The sequence below is a fragment of the Poecile atricapillus genome, chromosome 19, assembly GCF_030490865.1.
Source record: "Poecile atricapillus isolate bPoeAtr1 chromosome 19, bPoeAtr1.hap1, whole genome shotgun sequence".
NCBI classification, from domain to species: Eukaryota; Metazoa; Chordata; class Aves; order Passeriformes; family Paridae; genus Poecile; species Poecile atricapillus.
In genome coordinates this window covers 11,067,445-11,081,753 of record NC_081267.1, presented here as the reverse complement: position 1 = coordinate 11,081,753, position 14,309 = coordinate 11,067,445, and the positions used below count along the sequence as shown (strand labels likewise).

The 14,309-nt window shown below is 52.8% G+C and overlaps 1 pseudogene; it reads left to right on the top strand.

The window, feature by feature from the left end:
* LOC131586381 (uncharacterized) overlaps positions 1–14,309 on the top strand; it is a 655,697-nt pseudogene that overhangs the window by 59,694 nt on the left and 581,694 nt on the right.

Here is a 14,309-nt window from a genome sequence, read left to right as displayed (position 1 = left end):
ATGAGATCCAGTCCCAACCTTAGCACATGCTGTAATCATCTCCTCCAGAGATGGATGCTCTTGAGGTAATGCAGCGATAATTTTTCTACAGTTTTGGTTTGCATTATCTCGTGCCAATTGTAGCATTAATTGACCCCTTGCTTCACTGCATATATAGCTCATGGGGGTTTTGTCTTCTACTTGAATAGCTTTGGGTTGGCACTGACAAGTTGGTAATTTTTGTTAGAGCTCACATTGCTAAGTCTTTCACTTGTGTTGGAATTGCAGAGTTCAAGCGAGCCTGGGTTTGGGGATCTTCTGACACTGCTGAATGATTTATTGTATGAACAGCCTTAGCTACTTTGCTTTCTGGGGTCCCACCACACATTCCTCCCTCTTGTTTTTCAGTAATTCCTGTTAAAGTGCCATGTGCTCTTCCCACAATGGCCTGTTTTATTGTTATTTGAGGAACGCCAGTGTGGTGTGTTACACTCCAGGGCTGCAGGAAATGTTTTGTTTTCTGTGAGATGTGTGTTGTTTTGATGCTATGAGGGATTCTCAAAACAGCAAAGGCTGACTGCCAGTGTGCAATGGCATCCCAACCCTTTTCTCTTGGGTGTTTTATAGCACATATTGCTGATGAAAAGGTATCTATGGATAAATGTACATATTTTAAATGTCTGAATTCAGGGATGTGTGTGACATGGGTTTAGCAGATTTGTAAGGCACGCAGTCCATGAGGGTTTGCTCCCATCTGCAGTGGTGCAGTGTGGCCCTGGTGTCCTGATGGGACACTTGTGGTTGGGTTCTTTTTCCCCCTTGGACTGAAGATTGACGAGAGAGAGGCAGTTTTCTCTTGTTTGGACTTGGTTGTTTATTCTTCTTTTATCTCCATTACATGTATACAGGGTACAAGGAGCTACAAGCAGCTATGTGCACTAAGATAGAAAGGTGCAAAATGACTAACAAAGATCTTCTTCAAGGATTTTTATATGTTCAATTACCCAATTAACAAATGCCAAGGAGATATTTTTTCTTAGTGACCCAATGACCCAACACCTGTGTGCTGCACTGCAGCATTCTCTATCCAATCACCTACTACTACCCAAAAACCTCTAGAAGAAGAAGATGAAGAAGAAAGAAGGACAAGAGACAACACCCTGAATCCTCCATCTTGTCCTCTATTTTCTGAACTAGTTTAAACTCCAAACTTTAACTTTTTCATGCAGTGACATAAGAAATCTCTTTAATTTACACACTTACCCTCCTGGTTTTTCTATTTAACAGTTGTTTTCACAGTGTTATACGAAATTCAGAGTTTTCTTGGATGTCAGAGCCAGGCATCAGAGATAAGGGCACACTCTCAGTGCCTCTGACTCCAACAGTAAGCTAAGTTGAATATTGTTAAGTGTTATTCCACTGTTAAATCCTGAAGACATATAAGTCAGCTTAAGTGCTGTTAAGTTCTTTTGCTAAATTGTGATGTTTGAGGTATAAATTAAGGCATAAGTGAAGTCCTGTTAAGTTTGAGCTCTGTTAAGCTCAGACACACACACACACACACACACACGGACGGTTCTGGGTTCATTTCTGGTTTAGTTGCCTGGATTTTGTTTGTTTTTGTTGTTGCTTTGTTTCCTTGCTGTGCCTGAAGTGTCCAGTCAGGAGCAGAGTGACTCTTGCCAAGGAACTTTGTCCTGCTGGTGCTTAATATTAAATCTGGTTTTTGCTGCTCCCTTGCTGGGGATTTTTTAAGCGCTCTCAAGCCCTCGTTGATGACAGGGTGAAGGAGCCCTGGCCCAGGCTCTGGCCCTGGGGGACACAGGGACGCTGTCAGGGGGTCCTTGTCCTGCTGTCCCAGGCCCCACTGACCTTGGGATGTCCCAGAGCCATTCTGTGATGTCCCAGTCTGGACTGTGATGTCCCAGCCCCTCTGAGATAACAGAAGCCACTCTCTGATGTCACAGCCTTCTCTCTGACATCACACACTCTTCTCTATCATGTCACACAGCTGCTCTGTGATGTCACAATCTGCTGTCTGATGTCACAGAGCCGCCCTCTGGGATTGTGGTGTCTGCTCTGTGACCTCACAGCCCACCCAGTGATGTCACAGCCCACCCTGTGGTGGCTCTGTGATGTCATACAGAAACTCTGTGATGTCACAACCCACTCTGTGATGTCATGCATTCAACCTCTGATGTCATAGTCCTCTCTGTGATGTCACAGCCCACTAAGTGATATCACCCAGCCCACACTGTGATGCCACACCCTGCTTTCTGATGTCACACAGTCCTCTCTATGATGCTGTAGCTGCTCAGTGACCTCACACAACAAACTCTGTGATGTCACAGCCCCATCTGTGACCTCACACAACCCACTCTGAGCTGTCACACAGCCCCTTTCTGACATCACAGCTGCTCTGGGGCTCCAGGACACAGCCACAGAGGTGCTGCTGTGACACAGCCCCCTCTGGGACATCCCACAGCCCCTGCCAGTGCTGAGCCCCTGGGAGCTCTGTCTGGGCCTGCTGGTGTCCCTGAGCTGCCCTGGCAGGGCCCCAGCCCTGCTGGGCTGTGCTCAGGAGCTGCTCCTGGCCAGAGCTGTCTCTCTGCAGCGCTGCCCTTGCCAGGAGCTGCCTCTGGGCCAGGAGCCCGGCCCAGCTCAGCAGCACAGACACAGCACCAGCACTTTCATCACCCTCTCGGGCCTTTGGGGCTCTTTGCATCACACTCAGTCCCTCAGAGTGTGCTCCAGAAACTTCTCAAGAACTCAAACACAGACAGAAACACTGAAGTTTCTTGTAGTTGAAATGAGAGACACGAGTGAGAAAGCGTCCCCAGGTTCCAGGTAGAGCAGAAGACTGGAGGCCCTGATGGCAGCTGGGGACAAGCAAGGGAAAGGTGTCTGTGGTGCTGAGCAAAGCTGGATGTGTTTCAGGAATGCCAAGGGCCAAGGGCTGAGCCCCAGTCCCTGGCAAGGCAGATGCTGTCCCTCCCTCATTGCTCAGGGCTCTTCCCGGGGCACTGGCATGTGGGGATGTGCAATGCCAAGGGCAGCACCATGGGGCGGCCCCTGCCAGGCTGCTGAGCAGGGACAAGGAGGCAATGAGGCCCCAGGGCTGCCAGGGTCACTTGTCCCCTGCTGGCCTCAGGCCCAGGGCCAGCAGCCATGGCCAAAGGGCTGCACAAGTTGCCTCTGGCAGGGCCTTTCAGCTGCTGCCCATCCCTGTGCCCTCTCCAGCCCTGGCTGCCCTGTGGTGTCCATGCCCTGCGCCTCTGTCCCTGCAGGCTGTCGTCATCCCCCGGCTGCCCCACCTCGCTGGCCCCTTCCTTTGCTGACAGCTCTGTGTCCTGCCTGCCTCTGCCTGGCCACACAAAGCCTTGGGCTGCTCCAGACTCCTTCTGGGGGATGTGTTGCACCACAGCCCTTCCCTGGGACACAAAGTCCTTCCTCCTGGTGTTCACTCTGGGCCTCCTCAGCTGCACTTGGCATCAATTCTTTCTTTCTCTGGCTCTTTTCCACTATGTCAAAAGGATCCACCATCTCTGAAACCGCTCTTTGAACACTCTCATGGCTCTTGTCCACTGTCCTCAGTCTCCACCCCACAGAGCACAGAGCTCCTTTGTCGCTATAGAGTGGTCATGTGCCTGAGGCCTCAAAACCCCACCTTGGGAGATCTCCGGGCCCTCTCCAAGGGGTTTTCAGATTAAAAGATTCTGCTCAGAGTCTAAAAATCACAAGAGTAGAGGTCCACCCTGACCTCTCTGCCATGGCTGCTCTTGTCTGGGAGCAATTTTTGGATATATATAATTGAGAGGCCAAATTCTAAATGGTCCCTTGGCAAGAAGTCCGGTTCTTTTCCACAGGGAGGAAGGAACAAAGCCCCACTGTTTCAGGGGCAGATGCGACGGGACCACCAGAGGCTAAGGACAGCCAGAACTGGCAGGTTTTTTCTGGAAGATACCCTTGCATAGAGGAAATTTTTTAGGTGGAGTACCAGTTTTGGCCATGGGCATCAGAAACGATGGATGGGATTCCATTGTTAATCCTGTGGGACAAATTGCATTATGTTTCAATTCCACCTGTCCAATCTTTACATAGAACGCTTTGACAAAGTCTGGGGGCTGGGATTGGATCCTGCCACTCCCAGTCTCCTCTCTTAGAAGGAATTTAAAAGTCTTGGCATCCTGGAGTGGTTGGACGATCCATGGTGGCTGTTGAGTGTCATTTCTTCACTTCATGACTCAGCAGGAATTTCTCCAATAAAGAAATAAAGCTTTTGCCTGAAGCTCCCACTCTGCCCATGACAGGAAGCCCTGGGAGTGTCTGTGACATCCCGGCTCTTTGGCAGCCTGGGGACTCCTGGGATGTCACCGTGGAGCCCCCGGGAGTGCCTGTGACAGAGCGGTGCCTTTGCAGCCCAAGGTCCCCTGGGATGTCACCATGGAATTGCTGTGACTGCGTCTGACCGCACGGCTCTTCAGCATCCCCAGAAACCCCTGGGAGGTCTCCATGGAACCCCTGTCTCTGCCTGTGACATTCCAGCTCTTGAACAGCCTGGAGACTCTTGGAATGTCCCCATGGAGCTCCTCTGAGGGCCTGCAACAAATCTGGTCCTTGGTAGGCAACCATCACCAGCCCCCTGTTGCTATGGTCTGTTTCCATGACAACCATCACAGCCCCTGTTGCTATGGTCAGTCCCTTGGCAGCTCCATGGAGACCCCATGCCAGGGGTGGTTGCCATGGACACCAGCTCAGGCCTGGAGCCAGAGTCCGTTGCCATGGCAACCATTTGCAGTCCCATCCCCGGGCTCATGGGATCACAGAGCCACAGAATTGGCTGAGTTGGGAGGGACCCATGGGGATCCTCCAGTCCAACTGCTGGCCCTGCACAGGACACCCCAACAATCCCAGCCTGGGCCTGGCAGCGCTGGCCAAACGCTGCTGGAGCTCAGCCAGCCCTGGAGCTGGGAGCCTTCCCTGGGGAGCCTGTTCAGTGCCCCAGCAGCCTCGCGGGAAAAACCTTTTCCTCACATCCAGCCTAAACCTGCCCGCCTCAGCTCCAGCCGCTCCCTCCACTCCTGTCCCTGGGCACCAGAGGGAAGAGGTTCCCGCAGCCCCCAGCCAGGGACCCGCTCCCAAGGCTGCTGCCATGGGAACCAGGCCTGGCACCAGCTGGGATGCTCGGTTTCCACGGGCTGGGCTTCAGGAATGGCATTCCCCAATTTCCTACTCCTGCTAAAACTGCATCGCTGCTCTCTTCCCTCCAACCTCCCATGGAAAGCAGAAAAGGCAAAGATCCCTGGCTGGGATAAGAACAATTTATTGAGAACAGCAACGGGATAAGGAACAAACAGACACAGAAATAATTTTGATAACAGAATAGATAAGAAAAACCATTACAGGGAAAAATAAACCACCACAGACTGGCTCTTCCAGGCCACGTATCTCCTGCCAAGAAGGGACACCCTTCTCCTCTGGTGAGAGACAGTGAGTCCTTTTTCTGCCCCTGACAAGAACCTGAGACAGGATTGAATATAATGAAAGTGTCATGGCCAGACTCTCATGTTCTTTAATCCCGCATCATGACATTGCCACGGGCAGGAAAAGGTACAGGTGTCTTCCCAGCATGGATCACAGGGAACATGGATCACCAGGTCTCTTCCCAATGTGGGTTTCTCCAAGGGGGGATGAAGCTGGAGCTGTGGAGAAAGCTCTTCCTGCACTTGGGGCGCTAACAGGGCTTCCCTTACCAGTGGCTCCGTTGGTGTTTGGTCAAGTTAGAGCTGACTGAGAAGCTCTTCCCACACTGGGGACACTCGTAGGGCCTCTCCCCAGTGTGGATACGCTTGTGAGTATTGAAGTTGGACCTGTGGTAGAAGCTCTTCCCACATTCCCCACACTCATAGGGCCTCTCCCCAGTGTGGATGCGCTGGTGCCTGATAAGGTTGGAGTTTCGATTGAAGCCCTCCCCACGGTCAGGGCAGCGGAAGGGCCTCTCATCCGTGTGAATCCGCTGGTGCACAAGAAGAGTGGAGCTGCTGTGAAACCTCTTCCCACACTCACCACACTCGTAGGGCCTCTCCCCAGTGTGGATGCGCTGGTGGGTGATGAGGTGGGAGCTGTAGCTGAAGCCCTTCCCACATTGCTCACACTTGTAGGCCCATTCCCCAGTGTGGATCATCCGGTGGCAGATCAAGGTTTTCCTATGGCTGAAGCTCTTCCCACACTCCAAACACTTGTAGGGCTTCTCTCCATCCTGAACCTGTTCATGGACCACCAGCTCAGAGCCCTGGCTGGATCTCTGGCCACCTTCCTGGCACAGGGTGGGTCTTTCCTCCTCAGAGCACCCTGGGATGGGTTTGAAGCCCCTCCTCCTGCGGGATCTCTGGGGATTTTCCTCCCCGTTGCATTCCTGCACTGTGGAGCTGCTCAAAATGGCCTCTTCCATGAGGTTCTTCTGTGAGGATTTGTCCTCCCTGGTCTCCATCCTCAGCTCCTTCTCTGGGGGAGGAAGGACAAGGAGAGGATGGGATTTGCCTCCGTGCCAGAGGGAAGGGGAAGGAGATCCCCCCAGTGCGTCCCCGGCAGGACGGCGTCGGCAGCGGGGTTGTCCTGCAGCCGGGGCCATGCTGGGCTGGGAGATGGAGCAGGAGAGAGGGGGAAAGGGGCACTGACTTCCTCCTCCTGACAGAACACTCCTGTTTGGGTGTTCTGGGGCATCTTCCTCTTCCTGGCAGCTGCCTTCTTTATCCAGCCAAGGTCTTGGAATGAGAAATCCTGGTTTGGGAGAAAACAAGGAATAAGCACATGGAGTTTGATGGTCCCTCTTACCAAGTCCATCTTTAGAAGTCACCCAGGCATCTAAGGTGTCTTGGTTTGAAAGGAACGGTGTTTGCTAAGGAAGGCAGAAATCTCCACTGAAATGGATAAAAATGTAAACATCCCATCCCCCTCCAAATTATTATAATCTTGAAATCAAATTGCTCTCAGGTTACGATATGGGAATAGGAATAATAGTTCTTTACTAAAAAAATTGAAAATGAAAACGTAGTTGTACAAAGAAAAAAAAGAAAAAAACAACAACAAAAAAACAGCCCACCCACAGTGTCAGAATACAACCTGACACCCTCTTGGTCAGGGTGTTGGTAGCAGTCCGATTAAATGATGGCTGCAGTCCTCCTGGAGTGACAGATGTGGTTCTGTCTAAGCAGTGATCCCATAGAAGATTGTAGCTTACCTCTGAACTTACGGTGCTGTAGATGGGTCTGGTCTCTCCTCTGGGAATCCAGCAAAGAAAGACTGCCTGTGGTGTTCTGATGCTCTGATTATATCCAGTCAGGAATGCTTGGCTCCTCCCCCTGGGTGGAGCATCTCACAATGGGATGATGTCATTTTATCAGTCCTGCAGTGAAACTCAATGGCCCATTAACAGAAGATATCCCCCTGGAGGGAGGATGGGTGGTGGAAGAGATAAAGAACACTGCCCCACCTGGTTTTAACAGCTGGTCCATTAACAGAAGACATCCCCCAGATATGAGGGAATGGGTGATGAAAGAGATAAAGAAAACTGCTCTACCAGGTTTTAACAGATGGTGATAGAATACATACTTTTGGTTACATCTTGCATTGCAACCCAGGACATGGAGTCCATAAAAATTTTACACCACAAAAATTCAGCTGTGAAAATGCCTCCCAAGAGTTCCCCATCTCTGTTCTCTCCCTTTGGTGTTCAGGGTTTCCCCCCTGTCCCAGCTGCTGGGGGTCACGCTTGTACTGGGCGTCTCCTGTCTAGTTGGTCCCTGCCCTGCCCAGGCTGCTGGGAGTGCCAGGAATCTGAAGATTTTCCTGTTTCCATCTCCCCACTCAGGAATGCTGGAAGTTTTGGGGGGTCCTAGGGTCCCTGCTCACCTTATTCTCCTCTGGGGGGTGCAGGGGGTCCATGGAGACACCCCTCCCTCTCTCCAGGCTGTTTAGGGTCCCATGAATTGCGGCACTCCTTCTCTCTGTGCTCCCCACTTTGGGGTCCTGGGGGACACAGGGCTCTGCTCCTTCAGGCTGCCTCTGCCAGCAGCTGCCACTGGGAACCCCAAATGTCCCCCCAAGGGGCATTTTCCACTCAAAGAACTCATTTTCCACTGAAGAACTTTGGAGTTCTTCATTCTCCAATAATCACCCCCAAAAACCCAACCCAGGAACCCCCCAGGATATCTGGGCTAAGCTCCCCCACCCTGGTCACCTTCGGGATGGGGGGTGATGATCCCACGGATGGGGGGCTGTGAGTTCAGGGAGTGCTGGACTGGGATACACTGGGAGTGACTGAGATCCTACTGGAATAACAAGCACCTGACTGGGATTACTAAGAGTGTCTGGAAATGGCTATGGGTATGCTGAGGGCAACTGCAATATACTGGGAGAGTTTGTAACCATACTGGGGATGACTGGGAACACACTGGGAATAAATAGGAACCACAGTGGGGACAACTGGGACCCCATGCTGGGGACAACTGGGACCCCATGCTGGGGAAAACTGGGAGCAACTGGGAGTGAGTGGGTCTACACTGGGGGCAACTGGGAATGACTGCAACTTTGCTGGGAGTAGCTGGGACCATCTGGGGAGTGACTAGGACTATACTGGGAGCAACTGGGTGCAACTGGGATCACACTGGGAGGAACGGGGAGCAACTGGAACCCTGCTGGGGACAACTGGGATCCTGCTGGGATCACAGTGGGAGCAGCTGGGCCATGCTGGGCAAGACTGGGACCATACTGGCAGCAACTGGGACTGCACTCAGGGTGACTGGGAGTGGCTGGGAGCAACTGGGATAGACTGGAATAGACTGAAACCACAGTGCAGGTAAATGGGAGCAACTGGAACCACACTGGATAATCCTGGGAGCAGCTGTGCCCATGCTGGGGTCATACTGGGATCCTACTGGAACTAGCTGGGATTATAATGAGAGTGATTGGAAAGGTGCCGGCTATGACTGGAACCATGGTGGAGGTGACTGGGAGCAACTGGGCCCACCCTGGGAGGGACTGGGACTGTAGAGGGAGTGACTGGGATCATCCTGAAAGTCTTTTTCTGTGGATCTTATGTGTTTCTGGTCTCTTTTTATTCCCCTTCTTATCCAATGTGCCTGGATTATTTTTGGATATCTTAATGTTACCTAAAATCTTAAGGGTTAGCAGTTTTTAGGTTAAATGAGCTAAGTTTGCAAAGTTAATGCTATGGTAAGCGTTTTATGTTCAATTGGATGCTGTATTAAACCCTTTCCCAAAATTCCTTGATTGTCTATATTTTAACAGTTAAATTTTGTGTCATTTTGACCTTTTAGCTCAGTTGTTAGAGCATGGTGCCAGTATCACCAAGGCTGTGGGTTCAATCCTTGTGGGGCCATTCACTTAAGAGTTGGACTTGATGATCCTTGTGGGTCCCTTCCTACCAAGAATATTCTTTACATCTGTCCATCTTGAGAAGATCTGGTTGTTGTTTCTCCTGTGCACCAAATTCAAGCACAGGAACCTTTGGTTACCACCAGCATTGAAGTGTTCTGGGGTGTTACAGCCCTGCAGGCTCACAGTGACCACTTGTTTCCATGAGGCCCTACAGTGTCCCACTGTCCCCTTGGTTCCATGGGCCAAAGAGTGCCACAATGATCCCCTTGGTTCCACAACTTCCCATGGTGTCACTCTGGCCCCTTGGTTCCATAAGGATCTGGAGTGTCACACAGGTTTATGGCATTTGTCCTTGCTGCCCCTCACATCCCACTGCCCCACAAAGAGCCCCGAGCCACCCGTGAGGGACAGGCCCTGCTGTGCCAGGCCTGGGCTCAGGGCTTGGCCTTTCTGCTTCCTCCAACCCAGCCAGGGCTGGCTCAGCATTGCAGTTCCCTGCTCAGAGCCTTTGGCTCCTGGCAATCCTGGCCTCCAGGATCTGCTCTCACCATTCCCTGGGGAGCCTTTGGCAGTCCCTGCCCTCAGTGGGGCTGACTAAAGCTCCAAGGGACTTGGAGTTTTGCCTCTGACTCCTTGAGCAGCTTCTTCAGCCTGAAGGAGGGACAAAGGAGGATCAGGGAAAGAAAGAAACAACCACCAGGTCGAGCACCCCCTGAAATCACAGCCTCCCACCCATGGGATCATCACCCCCAATCCCACAAGTGACCTGACAGAAGGAGCTCAGCCCAGATATCCTGGGGGGTCCCTGGGTTGGGTTTTTTGGGAGGGATGTCTGAAAAATGAAGAACTCCAAAGCTGAGTGGAAAATGCCCCTTGGGGGATACTGTGGGGTCCCAGCATCCCTTAGTGGGGAGATGGAAATGGGGGAAAATTTTTGGATTCCTGGCACTCCCAGCAGCCAGAAGAGGTCAGGGACTGAATACACAGGGGACCCCCAGTACAAGCATGATCCCCAGCAGCTGGGACAGGGAGGAACCCCTGAACACCAAAAGGGAGAGACCAGACATGGGGAAGTCCTGGGAGGCATTTTCAGGGCTGAATCTTGGTGTTTGGGAGGTTTTTATGGACCCCATGTCTTGGGCTGAAATGCAAGATGTAACCAAAATTATGTATTCTTCACCATCTGTTAAAACCTGGTAGAGCAGTTTTCTTTATCTCTTTCATCATCCATCCCTCATAACTGGGGGATATCTTCTGTTAATGGGCCAGCTGTTAAAACCAGGTGGGGCAGTGTTCTTTATCTCTTCCACCACCCATCCTCCCTCCAGGGGGATATCTTCTGTTAATGGGCCATTGAGTTTCACTGCAGGACTGATAAAATGACATCATCCCATTGTGAGATGCTCCACCCAGGGGGAGGAGCCAAGCATTCCTGACTGGATATAATCTGAGAATCAGAACACCACAGGCAGTCTTTCTCTACTGGATTCCCAGAGGAGAGACCAGACCCATCTACAGCACCGTAAGTTCAGAGGTAAGCTACAATCTTCTATGGGATAATTGCTTCAACAGAACCACATCTGTCACTCCAGGAAAACTGCAGCCACCATTTTAATCGGAGTGCTTTGTTGTATTCTGACTCTGTCAGTGGGTGGTTTCTGTGTGAGGTTTTTGTTTTGTTTTGGTTTGGTTTTTTGTTTTGTTTTTTTGTTGTTGTTGTTTTTCGTCCTGCTGTATTTTCATTTTCCTTTCTTTAATAAAGAACTATTATTTCTATTCCTATCTCTTTATTTGAGACCACTTTGATATCAAGATTATAAAAATTCGGAGGGGGTGGGTTGTTTCCATTTTTATCAATTTCAATGGAGATTTCTGCCTTCCTTAGGAAACACCTTTCCTTTCAAACCAAGATACCTCAGATGCCCTGACGACTTCTAGAGAGTGAATTGAAAAGAGGGACCATCAAACTCAATGTGCTCATTCCTTGTTTTCTCCCCAAACCAGGATTTCCCAATCCCAAACCTTGGCTGGATGGAGAAGGAGGCTGCGAGGAAGAGGAAGATGCCCCGGGACACCCAGGCAGGTGAGGAGGAAGTCAGTGCCCCTTTCCCCCTCTCTCCTGCTCCATCTCCCAGCCCAGCCTGGCCCCCGGCTGCAGGACAACCCCGCTGCCAACACCGTCCTGCCGGGGACGCACTGGGGGGATCTCCTTCCCCTTCCCTCTGTCACGGAGGCAAATCCCATCCTCTCCTTGTCCTTCCTCCCCCAGACAAGAAGCTGAGGATGGAGAACAGGGAGGAGAAATCCCTGCAGCAGAATCTCGTGGAAGAGGCCGTTTTGAGCAGCTCCACAGCGCAGGAGTCAAGGAGGAAGGAAAAGCTTCAGAGATCCTGCAGGAGGAGGGGCTCCAAACCCATCCCAGGGTGCTCTGAGGAGGAAAGACCCACCCTGTGCCAGGAAGGCGGTCTGAGATCCAGCTGGGGCTCTGACCTGGTGGTCCATGAGCAACGTCAGGATGGGGAGAAGCCCTACAAGTGCTTGGAGTGTGGGAAGAGCTTCAGCCAGAGCAACAGCCTGATCTGCCACCAGATGATCCACACTGGGGAATGGCCTTACGAGTGTGGGGAATGTGGGAAGGGCTTCAGCTGGAGCTCTCAACTCATCATCCACCAGCGCATCCACACTGGGGAGAGGCCCTATGAGTGTGGGGAATGTGGGAAGAGCTACAGCTGCAGCTCCCACCTCAATACCCACAAACGTGTCCACACTGGGGAGAGGCCCTACGAGTGTCCCCAGTGTGGGAAGAGCTTCTCAGACAAATCTAACTTGACCCGACACCAACGGAGGCACCAGTAAGGGAAGCCCTGCGAGTGCTCTAAGTGCAGGAAGAGCTTTGTGCACTGCTCCAGCTTCATCCACCCTTGGAGGATCCATGTTGGGAAGAGACCTGGTGATCCATGTTCCCTGGGATCCATGCTGGGAAGACACCTGTCTCTTTTCCTGCCCGTGGCAATGTCATGATGTGGGATCAAAGAATGTGAGAGTCTGACCATGTCCCTGTTATTATATTCAATACCATCTCAGGTCATTGGCAGGGGCAGGAAAAGATTCCCTCTCTCTCACCAGAGGAGAAGGGTGTCCTTTCCAGGCAGGAGGAAATACATGGTCAGGAAGAAATAGTCAGTGGTGTTTTAGTTTTCCCTGTAAATAATTTGTCTTATCCCTTCTGTTATCTAAATTGTTTCTGTTCCTGTTTGTTCCTTATCCCGTTGCTGTTCTCAATAAATTGTTCTTATCCCAGCCTGGGAACTTTGCCTTTTGTGCTTTCCGTGGGAGGTGGGAGGGAAGCGAGCGGAAGCGCGGTTTTAGCAGGATCAGGAAATTGGGGAATCCCATTCCTGAAGCCCAGCCCATGGAAACTGAGCATCCCAGCTGGTGCCAGGCCTGGTTGCCATGGCAGCAGCCTTGGGAGTGGGTCCCTGGCTGGGGGCTGTGGGAACCTCTTCCCTCTGGTGCCCAGGGACAGGAGTGGAGGGAGCGGCTGGAGCTGAGGTGGGCAGGTTTAGGCTGGATGTGAGGAAAAGGTTTTTCCCGCGAGGCTGCTGGGGCACTGAACAGGCTCCCCAGGGAAGGCTCCCAGCTCCAGGGCTGGCTGAGCTCCAGCAGCGTTTGGCCAGCGCTGCCAGGCCCAGGCTGGGATTGTTGGGGTGTCCTGTGCAGGGCCAGCAGTTGGACTGGAGGATCCCCATGGCTCCCTCCCAACTCAGCCAATTCTGTGGCTCTGTGATCCCATGAGCCTGGGGATGGGACTGCAAATGGTTGCCATGGCAATGGGCTCTGGGTCCAGGCCTGAGCTGGTGTCCATGGCAACCACCCCTGGCATGGGGTCTCCATGGAGCTGCCAAGGGACTGACCATAGCAACAGGGGGCTGTGATGGTTGCCATAGAAACAGACCATAGCAACAGGGGCTGTGATGGTTGCCATAGAAACAGACCATAGCAACAGGGGCTGTGATGGTTGCCATGGAAACAGACCATAGCAATGGGGCAGATGTTGCCGTGGGAACAGACCACAGAAGGGAGACAACTCTGGCCAGGAGCAGCTCCTGAGCACAGCCCAGCAGGGCTGGGGCCCTGCCAGGGCAGCTCAGGGACACCAGCAGGCCCAGACAGAGCTCCCAGGGGCTCAGCACTGGCAGGGGCTGTGGGATGTCCCAGAGGGGGCTGTGTCACAGTGGCACCTCTGTGGCTGTGTCCTGGAGCCCCAGAGCAGCTGTGATATCAGAAAGGGGCTGTGTGACAGCTCAGAGTTTGTTGTGTGACGTCACTGAGCAGCTATGGCATCATAGAGGGGACTGTGTGACATCACAGAGATTGCTGTGACATCATGGCATGGCTGTATGACATCATAGAGCCATGGATGACATTGGTGGGCAGCAAAGAGCGGCGCCAATGGCGGGGCCGGAGGCGGCTCTGGGGGCGGGGCCGGGGCTGTGGGTGGGGCCGCAGCGGAGCAGCGCGATGGCTCCAGCGCTGGGGCCGGGGGCGCTCCCGGGGGGCGGCGAGAGGTGAGGGGGACCCCTGGCACCGGGACTCTTTGATCGCCCATTCCGGAGCGCCGAGGCGCCCCTAAACCCCCATTCCTGGGCGTCACCATCCCACCGAACCCCCATTCCCGGCCTTGGGTCCCACCCTGCACCCCCTTATCCGGCACCAGGAACGCCTGCACCCCTTTCCCGGCCATCCCGCCTCCCGCAGCCCCCAGAGCCTCCTTCTCCTTGACCCATTTACCCCCTGGACCCCTATTCCTGCCTCTTCCAGCACCCAGCCCCTCCTTTCCTCAGCACTGAGGACACTCGGGACCCCTATTCCCAGCCATCCCGGCTTTCCCTGCCCTCTCCTGGCAATGGGGACACCGGGGACCCTTGGAG